Source organism: Colobus angolensis, unplaced genomic scaffold, assembly GCF_000951035.1.
Source record: "Colobus angolensis palliatus isolate OR3802 unplaced genomic scaffold, Cang.pa_1.0 Scaffold34, whole genome shotgun sequence".
Classification (NCBI taxonomy): Eukaryota; Metazoa; Chordata; class Mammalia; order Primates; family Cercopithecidae; genus Colobus; species Colobus angolensis.
The window spans coordinates 2,100,119-2,119,012 of NW_012116710.1; the positions used below are offsets into that span (position 1 = coordinate 2,100,119).

The 18,894-nt window shown below is 45.4% G+C and overlaps 1 long non-coding RNA gene across 1 annotated transcript; it reads left to right on the forward strand.

The window, feature by feature from the left end:
- Positions 1-203: 203 nt before the first annotated feature.
- Positions 204-13,370, forward strand: LOC105519088. Its single transcript, XR_001002926.1, has 2 exons — positions 204-302; positions 12,092-13,370. It is a non-coding gene; the product is annotated as an uncharacterized LOC105519088 (long non-coding RNA).
- The last annotated feature ends 5,524 nt before the right edge of the window (positions 13,371-18,894 follow it).

Below are 18,894 nucleotides of genomic sequence, written 5' to 3' on the forward strand. Positions count from 1 at the left end.
CAAAAAATTAGCTGGGCGTAGTGGCGGGCGCCTGTAATCCCAGCTACTCAGGAGGCTGAGGCAGGAGAATGGCGTGAACCCGGGAGGCAGAGCTTGCAGTGAGCCAAGATCCCACCACTGCACTCCAGCCTGGGCGACAGAGCGAGACTCCATCTCAAAAAAAAAAAAAAACCATTGTATTAATGAATGCTTGTGCTGTTAAGTTGCAGGGCTTTGACTCTTGGGTCTGAAGAAGGCACCAGCCCCTGCTAGATTCTGGGCATTGACACTAGTTGAAGCCTCATCCTCAGATTTGGAAGAAGGTAACAGTAAGAATGAACTGTTTTTAACTGTTTTTGTGAGACACAGGCCAGAAATTAAAACTATTCAATCCCTCTAGGCCCAGGGACTATGGCAGAAGAGGTAGGCGTGTGAACTTATAAGGGCTGATTTTGAGGGATAAGATGAATTCAGAGTTTATCTATAAATTAAACATTAATATCAAAAGCTCACTGATGCAAGGCCAGCATCTGGGCCCATGTGTTGGAATAACAGGGTTTTCTTGGAACATTTATCTGTTCTTTAACAGAAAATTGGAAACAGTTATTAAAAGTTGATGGAAACCTTATCTTATGGTCAAACTGATTACAATTAGATTTTTACAAGGTTTTATTAAAATTAGCTTTAACATTAGTAATATACCATACAAAGTAAAATATGGTTTTCTCTTTTGAATAAAATGTTTGTGTAATACTGAGAGATAAAAGATTATGTTGACCTTCTGAGTACGCTGCAGGGAGAAAATGGAGTGAGGAGAGAGATTTAGTTGGCCTCATGCTGTCTTTATTAGGTCTTACTGTTTGGGAAACTAAATTTATCAAAAGGTAAACGTTTTTATTTTATCACTCCGCTAAATGAATGACTACTTTTACAGTGACTTGTGATACTATTTTGTGCTTAAAACTTTGATATTTGGAAGACTTTCTAAGAGCAAACTTTCAAGTTCTAAATTCAGTCTCTTGACCTTAAACTAACTTACTTGGATATTAGGTTCCCTGAAGTCTGAGATAGACATATTGGGCTTATTTGTTATGTTAGGATTATACAAGAAGCACTGCCAAATCTGAGATGATATTTAGCTTCCTTTGGGTTATATTTATATAGATGTATTGTTAGTACGTGTTCCAGGATTGTTTGAGAGTCCTAAAATTCTGGTATGTCTTAATATATGTTGTCAGCAGTAATTATTATTAAGTTTTTTTATGTCACAGAAATAATTTTCTTTGTCAACCATGTCTTTAACTATGGCTGTCTGCAGAGTTTTGTCATCCACAATTGATGTTTTGCTGTGATCCTTCCCAAAAGAAAAAAGTGACTTACGATCAGCTATAGTCCAAAGCTTCCTTCTTTGGAGAAGTTCATGAAAAGGACTCTTGAATGCAGGTTTCTGATAACTTTGGAGATTGTGCCACTAGATTACAGAGAAAATTTCCAGGGCACTAACTGAAAGCCTGATGTGCTCATAAATATTCCCAATCCAATATGAGGCAGAGCAGGAGGTGACTGCATGGACTGAACTAATGCAGGTCAGAAAGAATTTCTTATGGCTTTTGTTGTTTGAAATATTGCTGATTATTTTTTTGTTTTTCAGAGTCTGGAGAATCTTTTTCTTTTGAGCTATTTATTTATAGCCTTTAAGTGTATTTATAGCCTTAAAGTGTATATACCTCAAGGGTATTGAATGGAGTATGCTTTTATGAACAGAATTTGAGAGCTATTTCTCTCTCTGCTTAATTTATCCAGAATATGGAAACTCTTCGTGAATATTATTTATTCATGGTAATGTGTTTGTTTGCACACAATTAATAACATGTTTTCTTTTGCAATGGGACACGGTTGGAGTAACTGGTTATTTTCTCAAGACTTTGACTAAAATGGCCTTGTAAGAGATTCCAGCAAAGCCAGTTTGGGAGAGTCTATATGGACAATGATTTTTGTTGCACTTTGTGGGTTATCAGGCCAAGTATATGGAACTGAAGCTTATTTTGCAGGTAGATTGGTCCTGCTGTGATTTGTCTTTGGTGGAAATGGGGAACTGGAGAGAGAAAGATTGGGTGTCAGAAGAAAACTCTATATTAGATTAACCTTTGATTCCTGGGTGGCCACGTGGTCACCCGTGGTATGGAGCTGCCTAGGACACCCACCCTCAGAATGAAACAGCCAGAAATACGAAGACCAGATTCCTCATGATTGAGGAATTGATAAATAGAAAGGGGAGACTGAAACCAGCCCAACTGCCCCATAGACTGTTCTTTTGGATAACTATAGAAATTGATCCTTCTGGGCTTAAAGCTTGAAACTTACATTTGTTTTATGTGAGTTCCTTCCTCAGGAAAGGAACTTCTCGCCTCTCAAAAAGTATCAAAGAACTGAAACTCACCAGATCACTGCACCAGATAGTACCCCTCATTCTCATGATTGCTTCCTTGCCCCTCCCTACTTCCTGTTTTCTTACACATAGTTATTTCTTCCCTGCTATATAAAGCCCCAGTTTTAGTAGGTCAGGGAGATGGATTTGAGACTGAGCTCCTATCTCCTGGACTTCAGCACCTGATTTTAAAGCCTTCTTCCTTGGCAGTACTCATCATCTCAGTCATTGGCTTTCTGTGTGGCAAACAACAGGACCTACACCAAACCCTTGGTGTTTTGGTAACCAATTGAGGGACCTGATACCAGTGAGCAGCTTCCCCCACCAAGCCAGCTTCCCACCTTAGGGACCCAGGCACCAGGGTGGACGCTTCCACATCCTCTCTCCCCTTATAGTCATTAGCTCCTGTTTAATTTTACCTCCTAAAACACTTCCCAAGTGTATCCATACCTCACAACCCCAACCAGAAACCACCACCCAACTCCCATGACTGCCATCCCTTGCTGCAAAGCAGGTGAGCCTTCCACTGGCCTCTCCACCCACACTGCTGCTGTGGTCTTGTGTCCAGAATTGGTTCCTTCCGGTGGGTTCTTGGTCTTGCTGACTTCAAGAATGAAGCCACAGACCCTTGCAATGAGTGTTACAGTTCTTAAAGATGGTGTGCCCAATTTGTTCCTTCAGATGTTCAGATGTGTCCAGAGTTTCTTCCTTCCGGTAGGTTCATGGTCTCGCTTGACTTAAGGAGTGAAGCCACAGACCTTCGCAGTGAGTGTTACAGTTTTTAAAGGTGGCGCATCCTGAGTTGTTTGTTCCTCCTGGTGGGTTCATGGACTCGCTGACTTCAGGAGCGAAGCCGGAGACCTTCGCAGTGAGTGTTACAGCTCATAAACGTAGTGTGGATCCAAAGAGTGAGCAGCAACAAGATTTATTGTGAAAACCGAGACAACAAAACTTCCACGGTGTGGAACCAGACCCGGGTAGCCTCTGCTGGCTGGGGTGGCCAGCTTTTATTCACTTATTTGGCCCCCTTCCACGTCCTGCTGATTGGTTCATTTTACAGAGCACCGATTGGTTCATTTTACAGAGTGCTGACTGGTGCGTTTACAAACCTTTAGACACAGAGCGCTGATTGGTGTGTTTACAATCCTTTAGCTAGACAGAAAAGTTCTCCAACTCCCCACCCGACCCAGAAGTCCAGCCAGTTTCACCTCTCAGTCTTTTTAAAATGCCACTCTGGCCATGTCATGCCTCTACTTTTTCTCCAGTGGCTCTACATGGTGTCATAATATACAACCCAGTGCTTTCCCTGGCACCCAAGGCCCTTTAGGATCCAGCCTCTCACCCTCCAGCCTTCCCACCCATGCTCCAGACCCACCAGTCACCTAGCTCCTCTCTGCTTTCCCGCCTCTGTGCCTTTGCACATGCTATTCCTTCTGCCTGTGGTCGCTTTCCACTGTCTTTATTGGGAAAACTCCTGCACATTTTCAAGCCCCCAGCTCAAATGCTCTTTCTGTGTGAAGCTCCCCCAGCTGTCGCCTGGCAGAGGGACTGAGCTCCACCAACACCCCCAGCACATCTTCACTGTAGCACCTAGCATGTACTATTGGCATCTGCTTCTGTGCCTGCTGTCCCCAGCACTGCTCAGAGATACCGCACATTGAGATCCCTTTCCCACACTCACATGCACAGTGGATACAAAGGTTTCCCAAACGTATTTTCCCCTGCTGCTTGCTATGTACACTAATATCTATGTACACTAATATCTTCTATTATAGTCTATTCTGTTTCTTTTTTAAAAAACATGTTAGTCCATCCATTAAATTCATTTTGCTACAGTTTGAAAAATATTGCCCTGGAACCTCCTGTAGGGCAGCAGGGACTGTGTCTGTAATTATCTCTCCATCTCCCAGAGCTTAGGACAGTAATAAATGTTTGTTCTAATAAATGAGTAAATAAATGAGGGAGTGATTATTTAAATGTGAGTGGATTACTTAAACAATTATTTAAATGTGGTTTGATGTAAGGGAATACAATGACAAGTGAGTAGGTGAATGAATGAGTGAGTGAAAAATAAATAAATGAGGGAGACAGACGGTTATGTTGTGGGGACTGGCAGCTAAGTCAGCGGGTTGCCTCGGGCTCTATACTGCTAGTGCATGGTTTCTCCAAGTGTGGTTCCTGGATTTCCTCCATCAGAATGTCCTAGAGAGTATAGTGAAAACCCTGGTGCCTGGTACCCACCTCAGACCTACTGAATCAGACTTTCTGAGTGGGGCACAGAAGTCTTCATTTTTTGAAGCTGCTCAGGTGATTTGGGTGTGTGTTAGTGTCTGAATGGCTGCCTCAGGACCTCCCTAAGCTGCTGTTGGAGAGGGCATGGTAAGAGGAGCAGAGCAACAACAACAAAGACAGGTAACAGCCCCCCACTTCCTCCCTTCCTCCCTGACCTGCTTCAGAAGGAAATGGACTTCGGGTGAGCCTGCTCCTCCTCCCCCTCGCCCTGGGCCCAGCCGTGAGAGGACACCAGAGCCCTGTCCAGCACTGCTGACAGAAGAGCAGAAGGCAGTGATTGCCATGGCAACACATTAAGAGATGCAGAGCCACCTCCAGTTTTAGCATCTGGAAAGGGGTCAAGCCTTTGGGGCACAGAGTGGGAAGGGAAATTCACTCCTCCGGCGTCTTCATAGCTAACAAAGCCGTGGCACAGTGCATGTTACAAAGCCTTTTCACACAAGAAAACTAGGAAGTGGCGTCCCCATTTTACAGATCAGAAAACTAGGGTGGGAATTTGCTGCCAAGCCAGTCAGTGGCAGAGCTGGTGTTTGAATCCAGCCTTCCTGATTTCAAAGTCCACACTCTTGCTTCTCTGATAGTTGCCTGTCTTGGGTAAATGACAGACAAGGACCCGGAGACCCCAGAATCCTACTGGTGTGGGGGTTTGGGAGCACATGCGTTGGCCCACTCTACTTGACACAATCCATGGTCCACTACACTTGGCATCTATCTGGGAAGGCTCACACCTGCACAGATACACAAGCAGAAAAGCTTCCAAAATTGTTCATTCATCCTTGCATGTAGGACATGTAGATACATCCAAGGGAAGTGTACACACAAACAGCCTCACATGCACACACAGATGCCTGAACACACTTATATTCACCATTATAGACACATATATCTGCAAACACATACGCAGGCACAAACTGGTATATACATGGAAGCAGATGTAAAATTAATTGTCTTCATGGTCCTGAGTCATTACCGCTCCACATACCCACTTCTTTTGACATGTGACTTTGCAGTTCCTCTCTTCTGAGAGGGAAGATCTATTTCCCCATCCACTGAATCCGGGCTTGGCCGTGTGACTTGCTCTAACCAATGCAATATTATCAAATATGATGCAAGCAGAACCTTGAAAAAGTGTTTGTGTGGTTCTGCCTCTATTTCTTGGTCCTTGCCATAACTGTGAAAACATACTTGGGATGTAAAGGGGGAGACACTTGGGGCAAGGCACCTCATTTGCCCCAGCTGAGGCCATCCTAGATCAGACAGCCCACGGAGCCATGGCCAACCATCGGAAGTGGGAGATGAAGCCAGGCACAGTGGTTCACGCCTGTAATCCCAGCATTTTGGGAGCCGAAGGCGGGCAGATCACAAGGTCAAGAGATCAAGACCATCCTGGCCAACGTGGTGAAACCCTGTCTCTACTAAAAATATAAAGATTAGCTGGGTGTGGTGGCGTGTACCTGTAGTCCCAGCTACTTGGGAAGCTGAGGCAGGAGAATTGCTTGAACCCAGGAGGCGGAGGTTGCAGTGAGCCAAGATTGTGCCAATGCACTCCGGCCTGGGTGACAGAGCGAAACTCCATCTCAAAAGACAAAAAAAAAAAAGTGGGAGACTAGCTAAAACCAGAAGAACTGCCCAGCAGAGCCCAGCTGATTTGTGAGCCAAACAAATACTTACAGTAGTGTGCCCCTGAGGTTTTGTGTCACTAAAGTTCTGTAGTTGGTTGTTACATAGTATCTACTGATAGATAACTGATACACATCCGCAAGCTGACACATCCCCAAAGGGGAATTTATCATGGGAGAAGGCCCTAGCTATGTGTTTACCTGGTCACGTGGTTTTGTAAAACTCACAAAAGTAAAAATCTTTAAAATAACAGCTTAATTGAAATGTAGTTCACATATTATAAGATTCACCCTTTTAACATGTACAATGCAGTGATTTTTAGTATATTCACAGAGTTGTACAACCATCACCATTATCTAAGTCCAGAACACTTTAATCATTCTTAAAATCAACCATTAGCAGTAACTCCCTCCCCATTTCCCTCCTCCCTGGCAACCACTAGTCTTACTTTCTGACTCAATACATTTGCCTGTTCTGGGCATTTCATAAGAATGCAGTCATACAGTTTGTGGCCTTTTGTGTCTGTCTCCTTTCATTTCACATATGTTTTCAAGATACATATATGTAGTAGCAAGTATCAGTGTTTCATTCCTTTTTTGTAGCGAAAGAATAATCCATAGTTTGGATACGCCACATTTTGTTTGTCCATGCATCAAATGATGAACATTTAGGAAAAGCAACACATTCTATCCACAACCGGTTAAGACTCCTAGCTCATTCTACTCACACTTCCCCTCATGACAGGTGGCATTTGGGGAAGCTGACTTGGCGATACATTTAGTTTGAGATCAGAGCATAGATGGATGTGGTTCACAACCTCTTCCATATATAGGCTATTATTATTTATTGTGGTTCCTATGATTTGAATATTTGTCCCCTCCAAAACTTGTAGTAAAACTTAATCCCCAATGTGACAATATTAAAAAATAGGACCTGCAAGAGGTGACTGGCTCATGAGGGCTCAGACCTCATGAATCCAAGGATTAGTGGATTAACGGTTTATTATGGGGGTGGCACCGGTGGTTTTCTAAGAAGAGGAAGAAAGACTTGAACTGGCACACTCAGCCCTTTTGCCATGTAATTAAAAAGTGGGACCTGTAAGAGGTGATTTTGTCATGAGGGCTCTGCCCTCATGAACTGATTAATCCATTCAGGGATTAGTGGATTAATGGATTATCATGGGGTGGGACTGGTGGTTTTCTAAGAAGAGGAAGGAAGACCTGAACTGGCACACTCAGCCCTTTTGCCATGTAATGCCCTCAGCCACTTTGGGACTCTGCAGAGACTCACCAGCAGCAAGGCAGCCCTCACCAAATGCAGGTCCTTAATCTTGAATTTCTCAGCCTCCATAAATGTAAGAAATAAATGATTTTTCTTTCAGGTATTTTGTGATAAGCAACACAAAATAGACTAAGACACTGGCATAGCAATGGCCTCCAGAATAGCCCTATTGCCCCCATGCCAACTTGCCCTACATCATGACATGAAGGATGAGGTCTATGGCTGTACCAAAATATCTCAGTGTGTGGTCTGGTGCCCAGTATCAGAAAGGTGTGGGCCAAAGAAGAGAAACAGGGTTGGAAATGGACATAGCCAGAAATTAGTCTTGGAAATGGAAATGGAAAATTCTTCAGATCATCACAGATAGTATTATAATTGCATTCAGTTCTGACACCTAATCAAAAATATTTTTTTCCATTTGGGCATATGCTTGATAATGCAGCATATCCCCAATAAGGTAACATATAGCATTATAAATACACCATATATTTTTCTTTTTGTGATGGAAAACACACAAAATTGAATTTATCAGAATTCTTGAGTCTGTAGGACCCAAACCCAAAGCTGTGCTGCAAGAAGCAAGTATGTATATGAAGTTACATCTTGTATATCCTAACTCTTGGTGAAAAAACAAATTTCAATCGACTGTGTCAGAGGAAAGGCTGACTTATCATTCTTTTCTCTATTAGAAAAGATTATTAAAAATCATAAACATGAAAAGTATGTAGCAAAACTAGCATGAAATGCAATTCAGAGGGTATCAGGAAGTTGATTAATACATATGTCATTTTTCTAGATTTTGTGGTGTTTCTGACCCTTGTCAATTTTTTTAAATGTTGTAACATTGATTTATTTTTAAATTCTAAATATGCCTGTGCATACCTAAATTAGTATTGATAATTTTGAAATCTTTTCCTTAAGGAAGGTACTCTAAATTATATAAACTGAACCCCCTTCCCTGCAAAATGTGGCTCCCTGCTGATACACACACCAATGCACGCACACACACACCTATGCACCCCCAAGAGCTGACACTGCCCAATGTCAGGGATGGAAGAGGAATCACAACTCTGCCCTTAGGCGGTGAGTGACTCCTTTGGTCACGGATAGAATCCCACTCTTGAGAAACCGCAGAGTAGCTCAGAGACACACCCTACCACCGGCTCATCTTGGACAAACAACACAATTGCTTTTGCAGGCTGTGGTTCTCTGCCCTACCCAGACACCTCCCATCCATAAGGCCAGCCTTCCCTCTCCCTCTGTCCTGGCTTTTGGAAATCTTCAGCAGCCCTGTCTGCCTCCAGAGTGATCTCTTCAGCCACTCCAAACTCAGGGTATACACTGAGGATGAAAAACTCTTCTCAGGGGAATATTTGTGAAAGCAATGCTTATCCCTAAGGAATAAGCCACTGATGGTGGAGTTTTGTCATGGTGAAGGATGACAAATGGAAATACTTGCGGGAACTGCAGCCTTCCCACCTCACATATTTATGGGGGCTCCTTCTCTCTCTCTCATTTTCTGTGTGCATTTTGGCTTCACTCTTCTTTCTGCTTCTGGCTGTTTGTATCTGCTTGGCCTCTACACCGGGGTCAGTACACTTTTTCTATAAAGGGCCAGATTGTAAGTATTTTAGGTTTCATAGGCGACACAGTCCCTGCTGCAACTACTCAACTCTGCCATAGAGTGAAATCAACCCTAGACAACACTCAAACCAATGAGCACAGCTGTGTTCCAAGCAGGCCAGAATCAGTCCACAGGCTGGACTTTGCCAACCCCTATTCTAGACTTCAAGCTCCCTGAGGGCAGGACCTGAGTCTGTCTGTTACACCACTGAATTCCTACGGCCTAACAGCATGCCTGGCATGGATTGAATGCTCAGCACATATCAGCTGGCTGTGGCTCTCTGTGTCTGTCAGTCTGTCTTGTTTCCTTCTCCTCTGTCCCCTCCATCCATGAAAACTCACTAAGCCTCAGCTTTTCAGAAATGAACCACCTGCTTCCAAGCGAGTCAGACAATGAAAACAGCCTCGTGCTCTAGCAATCCGCTGCTTGGCACAGCTCTCACAGGGCATTTAGGGATTGAAGGGAGCCTGGCACTTAATTCAGCCTCTCTCAAAAGGCTTAACACACTAACCTGGGAGAAGAATGAAGATGGAGAGGCTGAGGGAACCTTTGGAGGGCAGGGCTAGATTCTGCCCCAGAGCAGAAAGCTGTGCCAAGGGCATGGGGTACTAGGCACATTAGAGATGGGGACATGAGGGCCAGTGGCAGAGTTGACTGTCAGAATCTCACTACCACGATGTCTGTGAGATGGACAGCCACCTTGCAGGCACACCATGCTGCTGCTTCCCTTGCACACAGCCTCCAGTCCCTTTCTCCCCTCCTGTCATCCTTCATGCACTCATTTAATATTTACTGAGCTCCAACACTGTGCTAGAAAATCAGCCCTAGCACACACATGGAAATCCCTCCCCAAAATAACTTGTTAATAAATAAATGATCAGTTGAACAAAAGAGTGTTTAGAGGTAAGGACTGGTTCTGCTGGCAGCAAGCAGGCACATTTTTCTTTTCTTTCTTTTTTTCCAAGATAGAGTCTTGCTCTGTCGCCCAGACTGCAGTGCAGTGGTGCGATCTCAGCTCACTACAACCTCCGCCTCCCAGGTTCAAGCAATTCTTCTGCCTCAGCCTCCTGAGTAGCTGGGATTACAGGCACACACCACCACGCATGGCCAATTCCTGTATTTTTAATAGAGACAGGGTTTCACCATGTTGGCCAGGCTGGCCTCAAGCTCCTGACCTCATGATCCTCCTGCCTCAGCCTCCCAAAGTGCTGGGATTATAGGCATGAGCCACTGCACCCATACAGGCACATTTTTCTGAGGATAATCACCCTGAGATCTCTCAACGAAGGGAGGCATTAGAAAATGACCAGTGTCATCCCCAGTGTTGTCCATAGGGAGCCCAGAACAACCTCACCCCAGATTCTGCCCCAGAGCAGGAGGCTGTGCCAAGGGCGTGGGGTACTAGGCACATTAGAGATGGGGACATGAGGGCCAGTGGCAGAGTTGACTGTCAGAATCTCACCACCACGATGTCCAAAGTGAAGGTGAGAATGCTTCAGAGAAGATGATGTGATATAAACTTGTGTTCTTGATTTTTAGCTATGACTCCAGCGTAGTCTGTTGCCTCTTCTAAAATTCACAGTCGAGTGGTGGCCAGCTGCCATTTTCACTGCAGTGTCATCTTCACTGGCTCCAGAAGCCACAAGGACAAGGGTTTCGTTTGTCTTTAGTGCTGATCAACACCAGCGGCTGCTGATTAGCATAATGACTGTTAAAAATAAATGAGTTTTCAGAGGTGAAATCAGTGGCTTGTTAGCCAGCTTAATGGATGCTGGAAACCAGGCACTTGTTGATAAAATTAGTGGGATTCAGAATACACAGCTCGGTTAAAATATTTTAGAGGCACTTCCTCCCCTGGCACAAACCAGGTATAAGAATCCAGCAAGCCCCAGGGATGGCACTTCAGGCTGCTCCCTGGTAGTCCTGGGTCCAGCCAGAGGTTAAGAGTGATTCTGGGCCGGGCACAGTGGCTCACGCCTGTAATCCCAACACTTTGGAAGGCCGAGACGGTCAGATCACTTGAGGTCAGGAGTTTGAGACCAGCCTAGCCAACATGGTGAAACTCTGTCTCTACTAAAAATACAAAACTTAGCAGGGCATGGTAGCATGCACCTGTAATCCCAGATACTCTGGAGGCTGAAGCAGGAGAATCTCTTGAACCGGAGAGGTGGAGGTTGCAGTGAACCAAGATTGTGCCACTGCACTCCAATCTGGGCAACAGAGCAAGACTCCATCTCAAAAAAGTGATTCTGGTTGCCTGATGTGGCCTGTAACAGTCACAGAATGTGACTATGGAATATTCTTACGTCTGCCTCGAATCTGCTGAGGCATGTTTAATAAATACATGTTGCATGAACTGTCTGGGACCTGCTTGCTCATAACAGTTGCCTACTAAATGTCTTTGTGGGAGCAGAATTCTGTGCACAACTTGCTTTCATGTGAACCTGGTAGCAAGACTGGGGGAAGCGGCAGGTCCTCATTCACTCCTAACAGTTGACTAACACCGCTAGCCACCAAGAAGAGCCTAGAGTTGTGCATTTCAGATTGGCTTAGGTCTTTTTGCAATATTGGCTCAAGGAATCACTGGGCCTGGAACCAGATCTCCTCACTTCCAGCCACTGCTCTGTCTGTGTCATTTGGGATGGACCAAAATGCAGCTTACCACCTCCCTGCAGGCATCTTCCCTCCAGCCCCTGGACAGTTTAGGGAGAGTAGACAAGGGTGGGGAATGCCTCGGGCTTCCTAAATTTCATTAGAGTTATGCCATACATTCTTTTTCTTTGGGTTTCTGTGGGCACCAAAAGGCTTTCTAGAGCTGGCTCACATGACCCAAACCCCAGGCCCAGGTAGGCTTCTGTCTTCCATAGGTGGTCTGGAGATTTCCTGCCTTCCGAAGCTTGTCTGGGAGGCAGGAAGACCGCGATGGAGGAGAAAGAAGCACATCTGCTTACCTACTTCTCATTGACACCCCTGCCTGCCTTTGAGAGACCTTCAGAGGAGGCACTTGGTGGAGAAAGTGCTCCAGCTGACACTCTGAGTCGTGCAGCTTGGGGTGGGGTCTGGATGATGTATGCTTCCACTCCAAGACGGGGGGGTGCCAGCAGAATCGCCCAGGCCAGGCTGTAGCAGATGAGCTGTCCCTCTTACAGGCAGGTGAATCGGGAGCTGTCCCTCTGCCTGGAATACTCCCCTAAGGCCCTCCAAGCTGCATGGAGAATGTCACCTGCTGCAGCCAACTCATCTGGGCCTGAACTCTGGATGTGCTGGACGGCTGACCTGAGGTTCGTCTGACTGGAAGGACACTGGGAGAGCTGCCTGGGCCTCCCTTGGTGATGTCCCTTGTCCCTTTGCATGGACACTGCCAGGAGGCCCTCTGTCCCCTCCTCAGATGGTCCCAGACATAGCCGGTCCTGCTGCCCACAGGAACGACCCTGATCGCAACCTTTATGTTGGCTTTCCTCCTGCCCGGTCTCACCTCCCCACTGTTCCCCTGCTGCTCCCCGGGTCCGCTCCCAAATAAACCCCCGCACCTAAGTCTCTGCTCTAGGCTCTGCTCTCAGGGGAGCTCAAGATGAGCCTCCACAGGGAGGTCTTCCCTGACCACTTAGAGGAGGCTGGGTCACCCTGTTGGACACTCTGGCCACTCTCTGCACTTCCCATTCTCAGCACTTAAAGGCCTTGTGATTAAGAAAGTTTTGGTGTCGTTATTTATTCCTCTCTCTCTCTCGACTAGGCTACAAACTCCCAAGGCAGAGAAGAGTCTGTCCTGTTAACCATTTTTGCTCAGAGCGCATAGTAGGTGCTGAAAACTAAAAATCAAATCCTAGGCCCTCCAACAGACTGAACAGACCCATTCTTGGCCAAGGGGACCTAGGAGAAACCTTAAAAACCGAGTTCCTGGCCATGATGGGACAGGAGGCCAAACACATCTCACTATGCCCCTTCCTTACTGACTTTTAACCAGAATTCCTTCCCAAGGAGTAAACAGATCTGGAAAACAAGAAACAGACGACTCATTCCTTCATCACCTTTAGCCAGTCGTCTGAGGCCATGATCAGACTCCCTCTTCCTCTTTGCAGTTTTGACATGACAGCTCACCAGTTTCATAATGGTATCCCTTCTTAAAAACTGACCACCCTCCAGCTTAAAAAAAAAAAAAAAAAGAAAGAAACGTCCAGTGACCATCTCTGGACCAGTTTTGGCCAACCTGTGGAGGACGTGCAGTGAGGGTTTTCACATCCTTTGCTTCACCTTTTGATGTCTGAGGACCAAAAATTCTACCCTCATGGATCATACTAACACTGTCATTTTTTGAACATGCAACCCACAGAAAGGCATGAAGCTGGACCATGCATGTACATGTTTCTCCTTTCATCAGTATTCATGGCTCCTCTGGTCGCTGGTTACGTGTGTATATTCAGCCTTCTCACTCAGCATAAGTTCCTGTTCCCTTTACCCCTCCCTCAAACTGCTTGCTCTCTGCAGAGCCAGAGGCCATGCTGCCCAGCCTATGGGATGGCTGGCCTGCAGGCTGCCTCCGTTTATGATAAATAAAGATCTCCTTTCCGATTGTGTGAACCTCATCATTCTTCAGTTGAGGGTGCTTAAGAATATTCCTTGAATGAATGAATGATGGATGGGAAATAGACAGAGTGGACATAGTTGCTGTCGTATACCAGCTCTGCCACATTGGTGAAGCCACTGAAAGTCTCCCTAGTAAGTCTCCTTCCCTGCATGTTTGGAACAAGGTGACCTAGGCCACAATGAAGGTTGAAGGAGACCATGAGCCCTTAAATTTCCTACAGGACTGAGCAGAAGAAAATGATGACTGCCATGCCCAAAGAAGTTCTGAGGTCTTCTCAGGCCTGCCTGTGCGAGGTTGGGGGAGCAGGAATAATCATTTATCGAGCATCTACTACTTGCCAAGTACTTGATTGACATCATGAGATGTCAATGTGTTAACTCGCGTCCTACTCTATTCCCCAGAGCCTGATGAAGAACTATGAGAGGGAAGTCTTGGCTCTGCTCACTCTGCTGGGGCATTCATTATTTGGCCAATAAACCATGTCAGGCCCATCTTTATCTCTAGCAGTAATAATAGACAACAACACTTACTGGGCACAAACACAGTGCCCTAGTAACCCTTAGAGGTAAACGCTGTTGTTATCTTGTTATTGAGGATCAAAGGGATTGCCCAATGGCATGCATATTTAAAAGAACAAGACTGAGATCAAGCCCAGGTCTGTCTGACACCAAAGCCCAGACGCCTTGCCTTTCCCTGGAGCAGGCCTCCTTTGCCAGGTTTCCTGATGGCTGGAAGAGCCAGGAATCCTGATGGTTTCCTGCAACCCAGCCCCACTCCCAGTCCTCGTCCTTAGGTCCAGGTGCAGACAGCCAGAAGAATAAGCACACACCAACTTTGCATTAATGGCAATGAGTTGTCATAATGCCCTGTAGCCAGAATTTTCCTACCATGGCAACTGTAGAGCACAGTGGCAAGCCAGGAAATCACAGTGTGTGTGAAGCAGATCCTCGGCCGGAGGGTGGGCTGGGAGTTGGGCCCCCAGTGTCCTATTTCACCCTCAGAGGAACCCCACAAGGTTGGCATAATTATCCCAATTTTACAGAGGAAGGAAGTGAGGTCCACAGAGAGGAAGTGACTTGCTCAGGTTCACACGGCCGTTCTACAACTGCATTGGGACGCAACAGTTTAAATCTTTTCAGTGGCCGGGTGCAGTGGCTCACGCCTGTAATTCCAGCACTTTGGGAGACCAAGGGGGGCGAATCACGAGGTCAGGAGATCAAGACCATCTGGGCCATCATGGCGAAACCCTGTCTCTACAAAAATACAAAAATTAACCGGGTGTGGTGGCGCATGCCTGTAGTACCAGCTACTCGGGAGGCTGAGGCAGGAGAATTGCTTGAACCCGGGAGGCAGAGGCTGCAGTGAGCTGAGATCACTCCACTGCACTCCAGCCTGGGCAAAAGAGCAAGACTCTGTCTCAAAAAAAAAAAAAAAATTTCAGTTACCATATTCCAGAAAGAATAATTTTAAAAAGAAAAAAGAGGCTGCTATGGTATTACTGAAAGTCAATTCTATTGCTATAACTGATTAAAACTCAATGATATTGCTCTGACTGATAGACAGCAAAATTGAAGAATAGGGAATTCTTAACCATTGTCACCCACACAGATGATGTCTGCATCCCACCACTTAACAAACTTTTGGTTAGCCTCCAGTCATTTTATTTTTTCACATCTGTTATTTCAGTGCTATCCAACCACTCTATAAAATGGATTCCAGTCATATCCGTAGTTTGCAGGTAAGGAAATGGAGGCCCAAAACTTAAGCAGTTTCCCTAGTTAACACAGCCAGGAAATGGCAGAGGCGGGATTTGAACCCAGCCTGAATCCTGGGCCCATTCTCTTAACTACTGCACTTAACCAGGCTCTATTCAGTGCTTTGCAATCATTACTCCATTTAATCCTCACAATAATCTTCTAATACTTGTGCTTTTATCATCTCATTTAAAGTTAAAGCAACAGAAACTCAGAGAGGGGAAGGCACGGTTCAGGACTCTCAGCAAACAGTATCTGGCCACGAGGAAAGTCCCAGAGACAAAGGTCACCAGGAAATTCCCAAAGTCATTTCGCATGGGAGAACAACAGCCATGTTCTTCCATCACCTGTGCTGAGCTTGTCGCCTTGTGCTGGGGCTGGACAGGAGGTAAATTATGGGGATACCTATGGAAACTGCCTGGTTTGCCTAGGATCTGGGATTAGGGGGGCTTCAGTAACTTAACAGGTCAATGAGTTGTGGCTGGTGACTTCTCAGCCATCAGCTAGACCAGGGGAAAGGACTCTTCACCATGCTCCCATTGTTGTCCCATTGGATCCTTGAAATCTCCCAATAGAAATGACTCTGCATTTTGCAGAGGAAGAAACTGAGGCTCAGGGGGTGAAAACGACTCACTCAAGGCCACACAGCTAGTTGATGAGGAAGCAGGGATCTCAACCCAGGCTTGCCCAGTGAGCCCACTCCATCCCCTGCTCCAGACACCCCGAATCTTGAGGCCCCATTCTATTGGGTCTCCCGAGGCCTTGAAAAGTCCATGAAAACACGGCAGTTACCTACTTAGGCCTTTCAACCTTTTTCTTGTGGCTCAGCCCTCCACAGGCTCAGCACCAGGCTGGGGCTCCACTCCAAGGCCGTGTGACCACCAAGGCCCAGCTCCGTGACCTCCAGACCACATAAGCCTTGCCCTTTTCCTGGCCTTCGTTTCTGAGATAGGACCCCAGGGAAATCTAATCAGACAGACAAGGTCAGGCGCCAGAGACCCGAAAGGCATGAGGCTCTTGCCAAGGAAAATTTCAAACTTCATAGGAAGAAAATGGTCTCCCACAAACCCCAACCCAGACTCTCACTTCCCTACCTTTGCTTCTGCCAGAGCCACCCCGTCTTCAAGCCACTCGAGGCTGCAAATCCAAATTTATAACCAAGAAGGATGTATTAAGTATCCACTGCATGCCAGGAAATGTATTCCCCAACACCATTATAAGACAGATGCTATTATCATCTTCAATTTACAGAGGGGGAAACTGAGGCTCAGAGAAGCAGTCACTTGTCCAAGGCGACACAGCTACAAAAGGTCTGAGGCAAGATTTGAACCCAGATCCATCTGAATTTATGTGGCTTTTCTATTGCAGTAAAAAGATAAAAATAAAGGAAATCACTCCTGGAATGATATCTGGGGGCTGGTAGACTTCTAGCATCTCCACAAGGCTACCTGAAAAATACTTAACCCTATATTGTGTTTTCTGACATGTCCGATCTTGCTGCAAACAGATTGTTTCTTGTGAATCTTATTTTTCTCTTTTATGAACATTTATAAATCCATCTCACTTCATAACAGACAAATTTTTGCCACCTTGGAAGTAAATTGTATTATATACTCTTGGGGGATTGTATACATAGAAAAACTGTAAGTTTGGGCAACACAGCGAAATCCCGTCTCTACTAAAAATACGGAAAATTAGCCAGGCGTGGTGGTGCACACCTGTGGTCCCAGCTACTCGGTAGGCTAAGAATGGGAGGATCACCTAAGCCCAGGCTGCAGTAAGCTGTGATTGCACCACTACACTCCAGCCTGGGCGACAGGAGTGAGACCCCATCTCAAAAAAAGAAAAGAAAAACTGTAGAAATCCTTTTAGGAAGTAAAGGATTAACTTTTTCACATCTGATTAAGAGATACAGTGAGATATGGAGAGGGGGAGATAAATAGCCCCACTGGGCAGAGAAGTAGAAGACTTGATTTGGCCTTAGTTCTGACCTGACAAACCTGTGTGACTTTGGACTAGTCACTTTCCTTCTCTGAGCCTCATGTGCAAAATAAGAAAGTTTAGACAGATGATCTCTAAGTTTCCCTCCATTCATCCCTGACATTATGTTTACTGAAATTCAATACTCCCTACGTCTATTATGCTTAAACTAAATTGGCTCTTGTCCATCAATGGGAAACTGTATAAACAAACTGTGGTATAGTCATATAATCCAATACTATTCCAGCAATAAAAAAAGAGTGGCTACTGAAAAACGCAACATCATGGATGAATTTCAAGTAACGTTATTGATGAGTGAAAGAAACTAGACACAGGCTATCCATGGTGGCTCATGCCTGTAGTCCCAGCACTTTGGGAGGCTGAGACAGGCAAATCACTTGAGACCAGGAGTTTGAAACCAGCCTGGACAATGTGGTGAAACCTTGCCTCTACAAAAAAACAAAAAGCAAAAATTAGTCAGGTGTGGTGGCCCATGCCTATGGTCCTAGTTACTCGGGAGGCTGAGGTAGGAGGATCCCTGGGCCTAGGAGGTCAAGTCTGCAGTGAACCATGATCAGGACACTGCACTCCAGCCTGGGCAACAGAGTGAGAGCCTGTCTCTAAATAAATAAACAAACAAACAAACTAGACACAAAAGACTTTAGACTATCATCCCATCACGCAAAGTTCAAAAACAGGCAAAACTGAATTGCAGTGATAAAAGCCAGATGGCAGTTGCTTTGTAGTAGGTGGTGGGTAATGGCTATTTACTACAAAGTTGCACAGGGAACTTTCTGGGGAGATGGAAATGTTCTATTCCTTGATCTTGGCAGGAGTTACAGCAGTATAAACAGAGTTTTCATCAAGCCATACACCTAAGATTTACTCATTTCATTGTACTATAATCATAATTCAATAAGATACTATGAATATACAATTATATATAAATCCTTATAGATATGTAAATGTTTATATGTTTGTACATGTATGTGTGTATGTTGCTTCCCCAACTACGCACAATAAAAACCATTAGGAAGTATCCAAATGCCAAGTTTTCACAAAACAATTAACGAAGTCTATCCCCTGGGTGTGATCGTGCTCTAAAAGGAAGAAAAATGATCTGATCCATCCTGATAAGAACTGGTTTTGATGTGACCAAGCTTTGGAAAATGCCACCTTGTCCAAGAGACAGCGGAAAAGCAAGCTTCCGGTGGGAGGATGTCTGTTTACAGCTCGGGGAAGCTATGACAGCACAATGTGGTGTGGACACATGCCGGAACATGGCTGGCTGCCCCCACGGGCTGCCAGAACTGTTTTCCAGATGTGGCAGCATCCCTACCAAGCCCTGCCC